Source organism: Quercus lobata, chromosome 5 (assembly GCF_001633185.2).
Source record: "Quercus lobata isolate SW786 chromosome 5, ValleyOak3.0 Primary Assembly, whole genome shotgun sequence".
Taxonomy (NCBI): domain Eukaryota; kingdom Viridiplantae; phylum Streptophyta; class Magnoliopsida; order Fagales; family Fagaceae; genus Quercus; species Quercus lobata.
The window spans coordinates 9656494-9671820 of record NC_044908.1 but is presented as its reverse complement, the minus strand read 5'-3'; positions in this window follow the sequence as shown (position 1 = coordinate 9671820).

Below are 15327 nucleotides of genomic sequence, written 5' to 3'. Positions count from 1 at the left end.
TAGATAGAATGTAGCACTTAAAGAGTTGGTTCTTTGTGGAAAGGCGATCATGGCATGCGAGCCAAAGAAACATTTTGACTCAAGGGAAAGTAGGGGATTTCCAAAGCCAGTTCTAGCTGGGTGTGGTACGAGTATGGGCAGACTCGAAGATATGAGATAGGCTGAGTAAGAAGTAAATTGACCATTAGGAGAATAATTCCAACAGGGGTTGTCATTGAGGACGAAGTGAATAGGGCGTAGGGTGGCTTGAATGATCTTACAGATGTATAGGTGAATGTCGAAAGATGAAACAGAGAAGTCCCAATTGCCATTGCTGTCCCAAAAGTTTTTCACCTTAAGAACCATGTCATTCTCATGGAGAGGCCCTTCGATAAGATTGTGGAGTTTACCGTGGCCTGTCCAATTATCAAGCCAAAACCTGGGAGTTTCTCCCTTGCGAATAAGCCAGTGAGTGCCTTCCTGGCAAATATTTTGGGCTTTTTGAAAACTGGCCTAAACAAGAAATTTTCTTTTGATGGCATTCGAGGAAGGGGGTATTTTTTCCTAAAGGTTTCAGCCCATATGCTATTTGGTTCAAGGCGGAGCTCCCAAGCCCTTTTTGCAAGCAAAGCTCTATTGTGACTGAGGCTGCGCATAATACCTAGTCCACCGAAATGTTTTGGTTTGGTGATTGTGTTCCAGTTGATAGTGTGGATCTTTTTCCTAGATCTCATCCTAGAGAAAACCTTAGTTGATCTTGTCAAGCTCATGGTAGATTTTTGCAGGGAGGAGAGTGCACTGCATCAAGTGGATGGGCTTTGCCGAGGTGACGGAGTTGATGAGCACGAGTTGGCCCCCCATGGAGAGGGAATGGGACCTCCAACATAAGAGCTTTGCTTTGATTTTTTCGACAATAAGGCTGAAAGCTCTCTTATTTCAACCGTCGGAGATGATGGGGACACCAAGATATTTCCCAAAATCGTTGGTATGCTCCATGCCAAGCTCCCTTTTTGCCATGGTAGCATTAGCTTCATCGGTATGAGTGCAGAAGAAAAGCTTTGACTTGCCATAATTCACTTTTTGAACCCAGATGGTGCAGAAAGTCTCTAAAACCTTATTGATAGCAAGGCAATTTTTCTTTGTGACTTTGGCGAAGAGGATGAAGTCGTCGGCGAAAAAAGATGAGAGAAGGATGGCCCGTCTCTTGAAGTCTTTATACCTAACCAGTTGCCAAAAGAAATTTTAGTATTGATGAGCTTCACCAAATATTCCATACAAATGATAAAAATGTAGGGGGGACAGAGGATCGCCTTGGCGGATGTTGTGAGAGGGAAGGAAAGGATCAAGTTTCTCACCATTAATCATAACTGAGAGGATAAAGGTGGTAAGACAGGACATGATAAGTTCAATCCAATCATTTGGAAAGTTAAACTATTTGAGGACATTGTGAATGAAGTTCCACTCGAGTTTGTCAAAAGCTTTTTCAAGATCAATTTTAAGGGCCATAAGGCCTTGCTTACTTTTGGAGATGGTCATGGAATGAATAATTTCTTGAGTTAGAATCACATTGTCACTGGCTTTCCTTCCCACAATAAAACTAGATTGAAAAGGATGAATAAGGTCGGGGAGGAAGGGTTTCAATCTTTGGATGAGAAGTTTTGTCATAGTTTTGTAGAGGGTTTTGCATAAGCCAATGGGACGAAATTGATGAACTATTTCAGGTTGGTTGAAGACAGTATTAATAACTTTTTGGTAAATTACAAAGTTGGTCCCTATCTTTTATATCATATTTTAATTTGGTTCCTGCCCTTTTAAATGTGTTAATTTGGTCCCTAACCTTTCAGCGTTGTATCAATTTAGTCATTGTCGTTATCTATTAAATGAAAAGTTTTTGATGTGGCAAACGGCCAAAATAAAAAATTATTTATTTGCCACGTCAACAAACACCTATACCACTGCATCAATTTTTTTTTAATTAAAAAAAAAAACAAATTAAATTTGAAACACGACAATTAAAATTCCTAAACTCTAATAAAATTCCTAACTCATCTTTATCTCCTTTCCCCCTCTCTCTCGTTAGTCTCCACCAATCAAAGAAGGGAACAACTGAAGGGCAATCTACTTTACAAGCTAACTACATAGCAGTCGGTAGATTACTGTTATTAAAACAAAATGATAGATGAAACTAAAGCAAATTTGGCTGTGGCAGTATCCACAGTTATAGACTTAGGAACTCTTCCTTTGTTTTTTTCTAAACCCTCCAGGTTATGTGTTTTGGGTTTTATTTCATTTGTTATACATATGGCTGATATTAGGATCTGGTGGGAATATTAGGATATGGTGAAAGTCTTATGTGGTCCCAGACTTATAAAGTTCCTTATTTTCTCACTTTGGATGGACTGACACGACTTTTGTATCTTTGCTAGGTAACATAAGATAAATATTTCAATCAATTATTCTTAAGTTGAACTTGCTGGTGTCTGCCACTTCTTAGAGGATGAGGGAGAAGATATGAAGATGGGTTTGGTTGGTGGTGACTAACGAGAGAGGGGGAGAACAGATGGAGTTGAGTTTGGGATTTTGGTTGTTAGATGATGTGGCAGTACAAGTGTCCATTGATGTGGCAATTTTTTTTTTATTTGGACCATTTACTATGTCAGCAATTTTCATCCAAAAGATAACGGCAATGACTAAATTGACACAAGTGAAAGGTTAGGAATCAAATTGAGACATGGTGTAAATGATAGGACTAACTTTGTAATTTACCCTAACTTTTTTTTTTAATCACTAAACCATTACAATGCAATTATCCTAAATTGATAGGTACTTTGTTGTTGTTGTTGTTGTTTTTTTTTTTTTTTTTTTTTTTTTTTTTGGGAGAGAGTTTCAGCCTATAGCGTCTGCTCCTGATGATAGTTCTTTTATTGTTAGACCAAGATAGCAATCAGCTTTTGTAGCCATTTGTTGCACCTTTTGAGTTCCAAAAAAGCATGAGTTTGAGGTGAAGAATATATATATATATATAACAAATGGAAAAGGGAAGACTAGGACTAACTTTGTAATTTACCCTAACTTTTTTTTTAATCACTAAACCATTACAATGCAATTATCCTAAATTGATAGGTACTTTGTTGTTTTTTTTTTTTTTTTTTTTTTTGGGAGAGAGTTTCAGCCTATAGCGTCTGCTCCTGATGATAGTTCTTTTATTGTTAGACCAAGATAGCAATCAACTTTTGTAGGCATTTGTTGCACCTTTTGAGTTCCAAAAAAGCATGAGTTTGAGGTGAAGAATATATATATATATATATATATATAACAAATGGAAAAGGGAAGACTTGAATTTTTTTTCTCATCATAAAGGAAAATCGATTACATCATTGAGATAAAAATAAGAGGAGGTGCCGGTTGAGTTACAAAACTCTCAACAATTATTCACTTAATTTAACATCTATTAAAATGACACTTTTTTTATAATTTAGATGACCTTAACATCACATATCTTGGTAAATACTAGTAAATGAAATATAAATCTAATGATACCAAAATTTTTATAACTTTTTCCTAATTATTTAGGTGACCTTTTATGGTTGATATATAATAAAAGTGATATTAGTATTAGGTTAAAGTGAGAGTAATATTCCTCTTTTAAAAAAAGTGAAAGTGATATTACTTTTTTTAGTATCTCATCAAGTTATGAAAAAAGTTGCAAAAACTTTTATAAACAAGAGAAATTTATTGTTAACTTGACACAACACACAAGTCCAAATGGAATTCACTGTTAATGAAAAAATGGAATTTAGTAAAAAGACGAGTCCAAACACCCCGAAAATTATGACAACGATGATGATTCCCTCGTTGAGGTTGACCTCCAACTCCGCTACAACTTTTAGGTCTCAATTTTACGGATTTTATTTTTGTTTCTTGGTTATTTTTACTTACCAAGTTGAGCGAATTCTTGATTACTTGCTTCGAATTTTGCGTCTTTGAGTACCCAATTCTTAGTTTCTTGTTTACTTGCTTTAAATTGTGTTTCTCTAGTTAGCCAATTCTTATTTAGGTTTTTTGTTTACTTGCTATTGGTGGTTTAAAGATCATGTCTTTCTCAGTAGTACTAGCCATTTTGCAGTGTTGGGGGATTCTTGGTTGTTCTTAATTGTTAGTTTTTTTGTTTAAGGATAATTGGGGAATGTGAGCTTCCACCAGTTGGCAAATGTGTTTAAGGAACTTAGTAAAACAAGAAGAAGAAATCTTAGTCCTAAATTTTGGGGTTGGCTATGAATCCTTATCACAACAAACCAAAATTAGATACACAATCAGGAATACCCCATTGTAGTAGTGGATGAGAACTTTTTCCTAGGATAGAAAACTAAAAAACACAAGGAAAGAAGAAGAAATTTATTCTAGTAGTGGATGAGAATTTATAACCAATATACAGTTTCAAGTTGAAAGACCATGACATGTCTTTTTGTTTCAAACCATTAGAATAATAAATAAATGATTAAGTTTACAATTTTCTAATATTTTAAGCTTTTGGGATAACCAACAATTCATCATAGTATTAGAGTAAGTGATCTTGAGTTCAAATCTTATCTCTTCTTTACCTCCCATTTAAGAAATTTACAAATCACTTGTGTTGGGTCCAACATATAAGGGAAGTATAATCTCACACATTAGAGGAAGTGTTATAATAATGGTTAAATACTTAAGTTTATCATTTCCTAACTGTTTAAGTTTTTGGTATAAGTGGTAAGGTAGTTAATGTATCGTTGAAGCCTCTTATTATTGAGGCTTAATATTTTTGATTCCTAATATGCTTGAAGCCTCAGTTTTATGAAGTGAGGTTACATATTTGTTCCTTCCGTGATTGTAGATCATTGAAATTGATTGAAAATTTTTATTTGTGAAAGCCATCAACATCCACATTGTTGTTTATGGACAAAGGCATGTCTGTAGGATGTATACTAATTGATTGATATACTCCAAATATATTATGTTCACCACCGTTGAGATTGGACTAGTGGCTTGGGTTCAGGTCCTTTCCCTACTAGCAAAGTAGTAGTGCTCTTTATACTTCATAAAAATGAGGTTTTGCCCGAGGGAGGTAGGGGGTGTCACTATTCCCACCTAACCCTTTTTTTCACCAAAATAATGACAATAATAAATATTATGTTCTTTTTCTTTCTATCAATTGACACTTTTGACACTAACTCACTTCTTGGAAATATACAGCTTACATCTATGTTTATTTGGCTCTCAACAGTATCTTTACTCTTATTTTCTTCTTTCATTTGCTTCCTTTGTATAATTTTGCATTTAATCCGTTCATAATTAAGTTTGAGATATGATACTCAACTAGTATTCAGCATTGACACCATTGTGAAACCTCTTCCGCATGCAGTGACCTACAATGATTCCTACAACTTGAACTTCTTCACATGCATTTTCACTCAGTTCTTTGGTGAGTTTTGATTTCTTTGTGCCTTTTATGGCTATCAGATAAAATATGGTACAAATTCTATAGAACATGTCAACAATGTCGCTCTTAATTAGTTTTGATGATTCCTTTTTCTAGTCTTTCTTTGCAGCTTCCGTTTTTGCTCTCTCCCCTTCTTTTTTTTTTTTTTTTTTTTTTTTTTTTTTTTTTTTTTTTTTAATTTTCTTTCTTTCACCGAACCTAGAGTTGCGAAATTTTGCATCATAATGAGTATGCTTGTGGAGTGTCTGAACCTTTTTCAATGTGTCTGTGGCTATCAAGTCTACAACTTCACTGGAAGTTACAATTGGCTTGACTTTTACATCTTTTCGAAGGATCGAGAAATATAAATTCAAGGGCATGGTCCTGTCTCATTTTCTCTCAAAAAAAGTATACGATTAGCAAATTACTAAAGATATTAAAAATCAATTGGTTTAGAGAGATCCTCAATGTCCAATCAAGTATTTTACTATGAATTTTTTTTTTCAAACTTGGAATTGGTTGACATTTCACCTGAATCTATATCTTGGTTTCGATCATTTTAAACAATAGCTATCTTGGTCTCATGATTGTACCCAAGTTCTTTGAAAGCTAAAGGATTATGTCATATGATCAATCTTTTGTTGCATTTCCCTTCCATTAATGAATTGATGAGTGTTACAGACTAGTTGGTTTTGATGTGTAACAAGTTTATGTGATTTGTTGCATTGTAAATCTAGAAGGTATAGCAAATGACCAAAAATTGTTTGGGATAAAATGAAAAGAGAAAGCTCATCGTGTTCATTGAAAGAGAGAGGAAAAGAAAGAGGGGTGGGAGGATTTTGAAAGGGAGACCTTATTTTAAGATGAAAAAAAAGGCAGTTGAAGACAATATTACTGATCTAGATGTAACCATTTTTAAAAATAAATAATAATAACATAAGATTGAAAATGTAATCTAAAATTCAGTGGGAACCCCCATCTTCAAAATTCTTGACTTTGCAAATGGATTCGCGTCATGAACTATATGAAGGTTTCAATCAGTTCACTAATGACTTTTCCCCCTCTAAGCACTAATGAGACTTCTCAATACATTATCAAGTGTTGTGAATTCTCTACATCTACTTATGTTCCTTGGTTGAAACCAAAAGCTCTTGTTAACATAGCAAATAACATTCTTGAAAGGACAAGACGCTTTTGCCCTATTTCCTTTTGAATTGGAAGTTTGGAACTCATTAGGCAATTTTCATCTTTCCATTAACAAACAAGAGAAGCTATTCTAAACTTCATTTCCCTTCTTATCATTAACCTTCTAAGCCTTTTAAGCACAATTTTTCTACTGGAAATTTATATAATGTGACTCAAAAGTTTTTCTAATGTAAAATACATAACTCATTAGACAATCTGCGTCATGAGCTATGTATGTTACTCAGCTAGAGTCATTAGATGGTTAAGTCAATTGCTCTTATTTGCTTTAACAGGAGAATGAAAAGGAATTTTCACACGAAGAAACAAATCTCTTATGTAATGTCCTAAAATGTTAATGATTGCACACAAACATATGCCCAAGGCATAAATTAGTCCAAAAAAGGTATAAAGATAACAATTTTTTTCCCGGTTTGATTTTTGGATACAATAATGCCAGAATGGTTGACTAGTAGTAGAGTCCAAAAATCTATATATATCTAAATGTCCTAAAATGTTAATGATTGCACACAAACATATGCCCAAGGCATAAATTAGTCCAAAAAAGGTATAAAGATAACAATTTTTTTCCCGGTTTGATTTTTGGATACAATAATGCCAGAATGGTTGACTAGTAGTAGAGTCCAAAAATCTATATATATCTAAAAGCTTAAGCCACCTCACCCTCTACGTCACTGCCACATCATTATTGTTTTTCATATTTATTTTTTACCTTTAATTTTTTTGACAATATTATATATATAAATATATATATATATATATATATATATATAATGGCTTTACAAATTCATCTTAGGTTGTTTTAACTTTACATATTCACCTCCTTTAATTTTGATATTATAACTTAGTATTGCCTATACATATTTCTCTTGGACGGTTTTAACTTTACATATAATTTTGTCTATTTATCTTCCTTTATTTTGACTTTTCTTATTCTCATCTTCTTACTATAAATTTGTTACTCTCTCCCATTTTATGTATACTTTCCCACACAAAAATGTTATTTCTCACCCTCCCTCCCTCTCTCTCTCTCTCTCTCTCTCTCTCTCTCTCTCTCATTTTTTGTTGGATTTTTTTTTATGAGGTTTTTACTCCCATTGTTTTATTATTGACTAATTTATATGTGTTATTTGATGCAAGTATTTGTTTTATCATTTTATTTACAACACAAAATAGTTTTAATGTTGTTGACTAGATTTAGGGAAAAATCATATTATAATATGTCCATATTTTGTGTTGTTGACAAGTTTTAGTTTATTTGAAAAATAGCAGGATAGTTTAGACAATACAATGAAGAATAGTTAATGCAGTTGAAAAAGATGGTATTTGTGCAATTTCCTTTCATTATTTGTAAATATTTTGTTTAACAAATTAGCAGCAAATTGTTATGTCTCTATTATATGATATTTTTAGATGCTTGAGTAATTGTTTTAAGCATTTACAAATATTTTGTATTGTTCATATTCCTTATCTCATTTGTGTATTCTTTGAGATTTTTAAGAAAAAAAAATTCAATTTTGTGTTTAAAATTATTTATTTATCTACTCATTTTTCATATGTTGGATTACGTGTTAGATTAGATTATGATAGTATTAACACAATACTTCTTATTTTTACAAAAAAAATTCTCTAAATTTCCCTTTTGTACTTTTGGTTACATCATTATATATAAAGTTATAACCAACACTTTTTTTTCTTGGGAATAATGACATATTTCGATTGTGTCACTTCAAAATCTTATTAAAAATTTTGAATTTGATTATGCATTAGAGCATTCCCATTAGCTCTCTCAAAAAAAATGTCATTTTAACACACCAAAAACCCACTTTATCATTTTAGCACATCATTTTACAACATCTCATTTATCAGATGTTCTATACTTCAATTCTATACATTAAAATAATTTTTACTACACATTAAAATAATATATTTTCTCAAAACCCAATAATATACAAAAACACAGTCCCGGCAGTCACCACCATCCAAGAACCAAGAACCACCGCTACAACCACCGCCACAACAACCACTGCTACAACCACAATCATCGGTCCTCCAACAAATTCCAAATCCAAAAACCTCAACAAAACCCCACCATACACTGATACACAGCACAACCCACCACCACCATACCCAAGCACAGCCCACCACCACCACCCACAGGTAAAACCCACCACCACCACCCACAGGTAAAACCCACCAGCCGCCACCACCACCCAATACTACTTTTAAAAAAAATCTCCAAAATCAACACAAAACTATCCCAAAAAAAAGAGCTTGAAAAAGAACCAACTCACCCATAATCACAATCACATGGAATCCACAAACGAAGGGAAAAAAATAAAGAGGGAGATCAGAATCAGAGATCTCCACGGCGATGGCCTCATCAGCAAGGCTAAACTCCACGGCGAGGCCGAACTCCACATTGACGGCCGATCTCAATGGCAACGGCCTAGGCAGAGAAAAAAAAAGACAGAGAAGGAGAGTGACAGGGGAAAAAAAAAAAAAAAAAAAAAGATAGAGAAGGCGTGGAGAAAGTGACAGAAAAGAAAAAAGGGGAAAAAAAAAAAAGCAAGAAAAAGGGAGAGGTGGAAGTTCTGGAGAAAGAAAGAAGAAGAAAAAAAGAAGGAAAAAGGTGAACTGAGAAGCTGAATTAGGCGGAGAAAGAAAGAAGAAAAAGAAAGAGAGAGAAGAAAGAGTCATAAATGAAGAGAGAGGAATAGAATAAAAAAATATTTTTTTTCATAGAACATCTGTCTGTACCGTTCTAAAAATAGAACGGTACTGTTTACGTATGCTAAAATTTATAGGATATAGAACACCTCATGAGAAGGATTTTTTGGTGTTTGGTGTGCCAAATGCCAAATATTTGGCATTTGGCACACCTGATGAGGATGCTCTTAGATATTTGGCTTGATCACATCACGATTGAAATGTTTTACATATTCAGAAGAAGAAGTTTGACTTTGATGTGATTTTTATTTTTCCCTTTCTCTTTTTGAATTGTAATTTTTGTTGATTTTTTTTTATAAGTTTTTTGGTGTTTTTGATTGTACTGTAGATACAATTGGATTTGAAAAAGTTTTTTTTTTTAAACTTGAAAAAGTTTTTTTTTTTAAACTTGAAATTTTTTTTTTTAAACTAAAAAAAAAAAATCATATTTTATATACTTTTTAATGATACACAAAATGTTATAAATAATTTTTATTAATAAATTAATATTTTTACTACTTTTGAATTCTCATGAAAAATTGTATTGCTTTCATTTTGGTACGAAAAAATTATATATATTACATCTGTAATTATTCCTATAATAAATAAAAATATGATTATGAAATACATTATTATTTATTAAATTAGTCTAAACTGCAAAAAATAAATTTAATGAGATCATCCTAAAAATATTATCACGCGGAGCACACGGGTCCGCGACTAGTGTCTATAAGACTTGAAAGAAAGAGTAGCTAGGGCCCCAAGATCTACAGTGACTCTCTTATGCACAACATACATAACCACTAGCGTTGTCCAACTTCCATGCACTTATGGTCTTCAATCAGCACAACAATTTGCCAAGGAACTTTCTTCCTCAAAAAGAGCTCCTCCACTCTAGATCTTGTTGAAATAAGTATGCAAAAATCAAGCTGTATAGCCTCAGTTAATGCTTTTTGCACAACCAGGCATCTAGTTGCATGCCATGTGGTCGCATAAGGAAGAACTGCAACAACTTGCCATCACATGAAATGGCATCCATATGGAAGAACTGCAATAGCCTACCATCGCATGATTTGGCTTCATAGCGAAAACCACCCTATCCACACCATCTCTGCTAGTGTCCCTCAATTGTCAGCAACATCCACAACTGGATACACTTGCCTTGGTACTTTCCTGCAGTTACTCTGATCTACCTGTTGTGCAATAGAGACTTGTACATACCTGCAAAACAAAGCATTATCTCTTCTTAAGCACACTCTTTTGCACCCTTAAACATCAATCTATAAAAATTTGGATCCTCCATCCATTGTGCCAACCACTACTTCAAAGAGCAAGGAGAAATTAACTCAATTCCAAGGCCTAAATCTAATCCCAACAAAATAGCCTAAGCACTTCAAGGAGAAATTTGCTTTGATTTTTTACCTTCCGCTACCACAGCTGAATTGTTGAAATTATGATGGGGAACATCCAAGTCCTCACAAGGAATGATGCTGGTGTTGCTACTCTGAACCATAGTTCGGTTGAGTTCTTCTATGTCTTTCTTGTATATCATTCGGAACCTGCATTTCTTCACCTCCTTTCTTGAATCACCCCGGGTATCAATTTTAATGCCAATCTGACTCAATTCATTTGCTTCACATTGTTGGAAACATTTTAGTGAATAAACAAGTTTTGATACAGAAATAATATCTCAAATAATTAGCAAGAACATAAAATAAAAATGAGTTTAGAACAATCTCACAATGCTATAGAATCACATCACGAAAGAGTTGTCCTTAAAGGTTGATTTGTGCCACTCAAAGTAAAACTTGGTGCGATTGGTTCTCTTGGCCAAACAACCCCCCAGGATTAGACTATTGCGTCGACCTTTGTGATGTACGCACTTCCACTCACAAAAGGTTTAAGAACAACCCTCTATTGCCTTTCCTTAAAACAAATATTCTTGTAGAAAAAATATGTGGGAGAGAAAGATAGTAGATTTGTGTATTTCTAAAATATAGAGTAGTAAAAAAGACCCCTTTAGAAAGTGTGTTATGATGAGTATTATATAGGCTACTTATGAAGATAATAGTCTATAGTTATTGGTTACTAATAACCCTTAAAAGCCCAACGGCTATATTATCAATTATTGCCTAACGGCTATTTTTCTCATAATTGCCCAACGACTATTTTACTCATAAATTTCCAACAGCTAGAAAATAAATAAGAATAAAAGTGTTTGGAACACACTCCCACACCAACACACATTCGTTCAGTAATTTTATGTCCTCCTCCTCCTCGAAGTATTGAGGAAGCAAATAAAATAGCCAAATATGATATGTTAATAAACCATCTGAAAATAAACCACCTATTAATAATTGATCAAGCATTAGATCACTGCCTACTTTAGTAGACATTACTTTTCCATTTGCTATGAATTGACAATCTGGTGGATATTTGAGAAGAGAAGAAAATACAACGCAAACAGCAATCCCCATCCAGTCATCACACAAATGTGAAGAAGGTTCTTTTATATTCACTTCAGCCCCAACACTTTGATAGATAAACCACTTCGGTATTACACTTCCAGGAATAAACATATCATATCTCCAATTGAATATGTCATATCTACTATGATGAGACAATCCCTAAAACAAACAAAGTAGGTTGTTTATAAAATACAGAGAGAGAGAGAGAGAGAGAGAGAGAGAGAGAGAGAGAGAGAGAGAGAGAGAGAGAGAGAGAGAGAGAGAGAGAGCTGATGGTGCTTTCTTATTACTGCCAAAAAAATGTCAATGAAATCTTGATTGTTAGCCAGTTTATAGCAATTTGGAAGATAAAGTCGTCCCTTACAAGAAGAATTAGGTTTTTGGAGATCTCGTACGTTTCCAGTGAGGTACAACCATCTCCTGAAATTACTACAATATCTATTGGAAGATTTGGCAATGATCGAAGACTCGTGCAATCCATAAAATATATATATTCCAACTTACATAGTTGACTGATGTTATCAGGAAGACAAATAAAACTATTCTCACTTAGATCTAATGTTTCTAAAGAGAATAAGCAACCAATATCATCAGGGATTGCGTTGAGATTGTAACCACGTAGATTCAATGTAGTCAAAGAACACAAACCTAATAGGAAGGACAATCCCATGGGATCTGTAATTTTTGGCCTTGAATAGTTAAATGATGATAACCCCATACATCCATTGAAAGAGAGCACTTTAAGATTTTTTAAGAGACCAATGGAAGAAGGCACCTCTCTTATTGCAGTTTCGCTCACATCCAGCTCCTCTATACTTTCAACGTTCCCCACATTCTTTGGCAGTCTCTCAAGTTTTGAGCATCCAGAAATATTCACGTCTTTAAGCAACTTCAAATTAAAAATGTTGCTTGGCAGACATGTAAGACTTTTGCAATATCTTACATTCAATAAAACAAGGCTAGTCAAATGCCCAATTGATGTGGGTAATTTAGTAATAGCAGTTCCACCCAAATGAAGCTCTAATACACATTGCATGTTTTCTCCAAATTCTGGAATCTTTTCTAGTTTTGAGCAACCAAAAAGAATAAGAACCTCAAGAGACTTCATTTCAAACTTGCTTGGAAGAGTTTTGACATTTACACAGCCTTGTAGATTGAGAAGAGTAAGCCTATTATGAACCAAAGTTGAAGGGTGAATCTCACGTAAATTTAAACAATCTTCAAGAACCATTTCCTTAAGATTTGGGACTCTGAGCAAATCAGGGGTTTCTTTAAGGTTTGTAGAACCATTCATTTGGATGATTTGCAACTTCTCAAAAGACTATTAAAAGCAACCAAAAAAAAAAAAAAAATGAACAATTAGCTTCATCAAATCCCTACAATTTAATGGAACTTAAATACAAATAAGAACAAGGATGCTTAAATTACCTTTGCTCCTTTCCAAAGTTGTTCAATGTAGCTTCCATACATGTAAAGTTCAACAAGCTCATTTGATTGGAAATTTAATGGCAAAGATTTTGAAGGGTACCCTTTCCACTCAAGAAATCTTAAGCCAATAGGAAGATGTTTGGGTTCATGGAGAAGCTGAACATTTCTAATTATGAACAGTTTAAGATTATGCATCTTTGAAAAAGATTCAGGATTCGAACATGCCTCTTTTGATTCAGGCAACTTTAGGACTATGCCTTGAATTGCTTCTGTTCCCTAATAATCATGAACAAAAAGGATTAGAGAATTGCAAAATGTATGATTACCAAAGCTACTCTGAATTGAACTTTTTGAATAATATGATAGGGTATATGTTCAAGTTTTCTATATAACCTCTTACCGTATTATTTGTTAGTACATTGTTAATGTCTCCAAATGACCACAAAATGCTACACTTTCCAGGTTCTTTGGGGCACTCTTCATGAACTATTTTCCTACCTATTTCTTGTAGTAAATCATGCATCCACACTCTAAGGTGATTCATTTTTATTAGAGATTTATCAACCAGAAACTATAATCCAACATCAGGGTAAAGGCCAAGATAATCTAGTTTCTTTACTACACTATTTTTGTACCCATGATTAAAGAAACATGCAATATATAGGAATATTTTTTTCTCAGTTTCGTGTAATTCATGATAACTTATTTTAAGTACATGGAGAATTGAGGGTTTAGGGAATTCTTTAAGCCTAAGTAATATACTTTTACAATGATCGATGCTTCTATTAAAGAAGAGGGAACCCAAAATCTCAATAGCTAAAGGAAGGCCTTTAGTATATTGTACGACATCTTTGGATAGCTGTAAATAATCTTCGGGAGGGCGGTCTTTTTTAAAAGCTTTCAAACTCAAAAGATGAAGAGCTTCACCATCACTCAATCCTTCAGCTTTGAATATTTCATCTACTTCAAGTATACATAGTAAATGCTTATCGATCCCTTGTTGTTATGATAACTCTACTGCCAGAACCAAACCAATTATGCTTCCCAACCAACTTTTTCAACTGGTCTAATTGATTTACATCATCAACAATGAGAAGAATTCTTTTATGATGTAATCTATTCTTGATCACGAAAACTCCCTCGTCATCCTTTCATTTAATATTTTTCCAATAAGTTGTTGTTGCAATGGAATTAAACCATCTTTTTCACAAACCTCCCTGACATTACAAAGAAAGCAACAACCTTCAAACTTGTTCGAAACCCTACGAAAAACAACTCTAGCAAGAGTTGTTTTACCTATTCCCCCCATCCCCCAAACCCCTATAATGCGAACATCATCAGACCCTATAGCCAAACATGACTCCAATTCCTTCACTCAAGATTCTATTCCTACTAGGTCTTCAGTATCTTCTAAGAATTCATAACTCAATATTTGCCATAACTCCCCCACATTATTTTGGATAAGTTGTGCCTCAGACTTGCAATGAAGAGAGAATGATATCTAGTGACTACCACGCACAAATAGGACCAAAAAAGAAAGTAGACATCCAATGTTCTATTCTGTTGGTTAAATCAAGAATAAGTAAATAACTTGGTGCAAGAGAGATTTGAAAGAAATACAAAATGTAAATTAGTTAGATCAAGTAAAAATAAAAATGAAGTGTGAACATCTATGTTGCTTTACTTAAAGTTCAAAACAAGGCTTAAGATAAGAAGAGTATTTATTTGAAGTTTGAACATCTAAAAGCAAGTAATATATCAAATTGGATTACCTATCTTGTAGGTGCCACCCTTTGAGATTTGCCACTTCTAATGCAGCTCTTCATGTTTGCACTTTCTCTATATTGTCCTTGAAGCGTTCTTCATGTTTAAAAAAGGCTTGGGCAAAGGTGCCTGTTTGTTTTCGTACATCAGATGGGTTCACATCATAAAATATTGGCAAAACAGTCGTGGTCGTCTCTTTCAAGCATCCAATTATCTTTGTAAGTTCATCCAAGCACCATGTTGATGACGCAAAGTTTCTTAAGAGAATGACAATTGCAAATCTCGATTCTTTTATTGCTTTCAAGAGCTTTGGGGAAATAG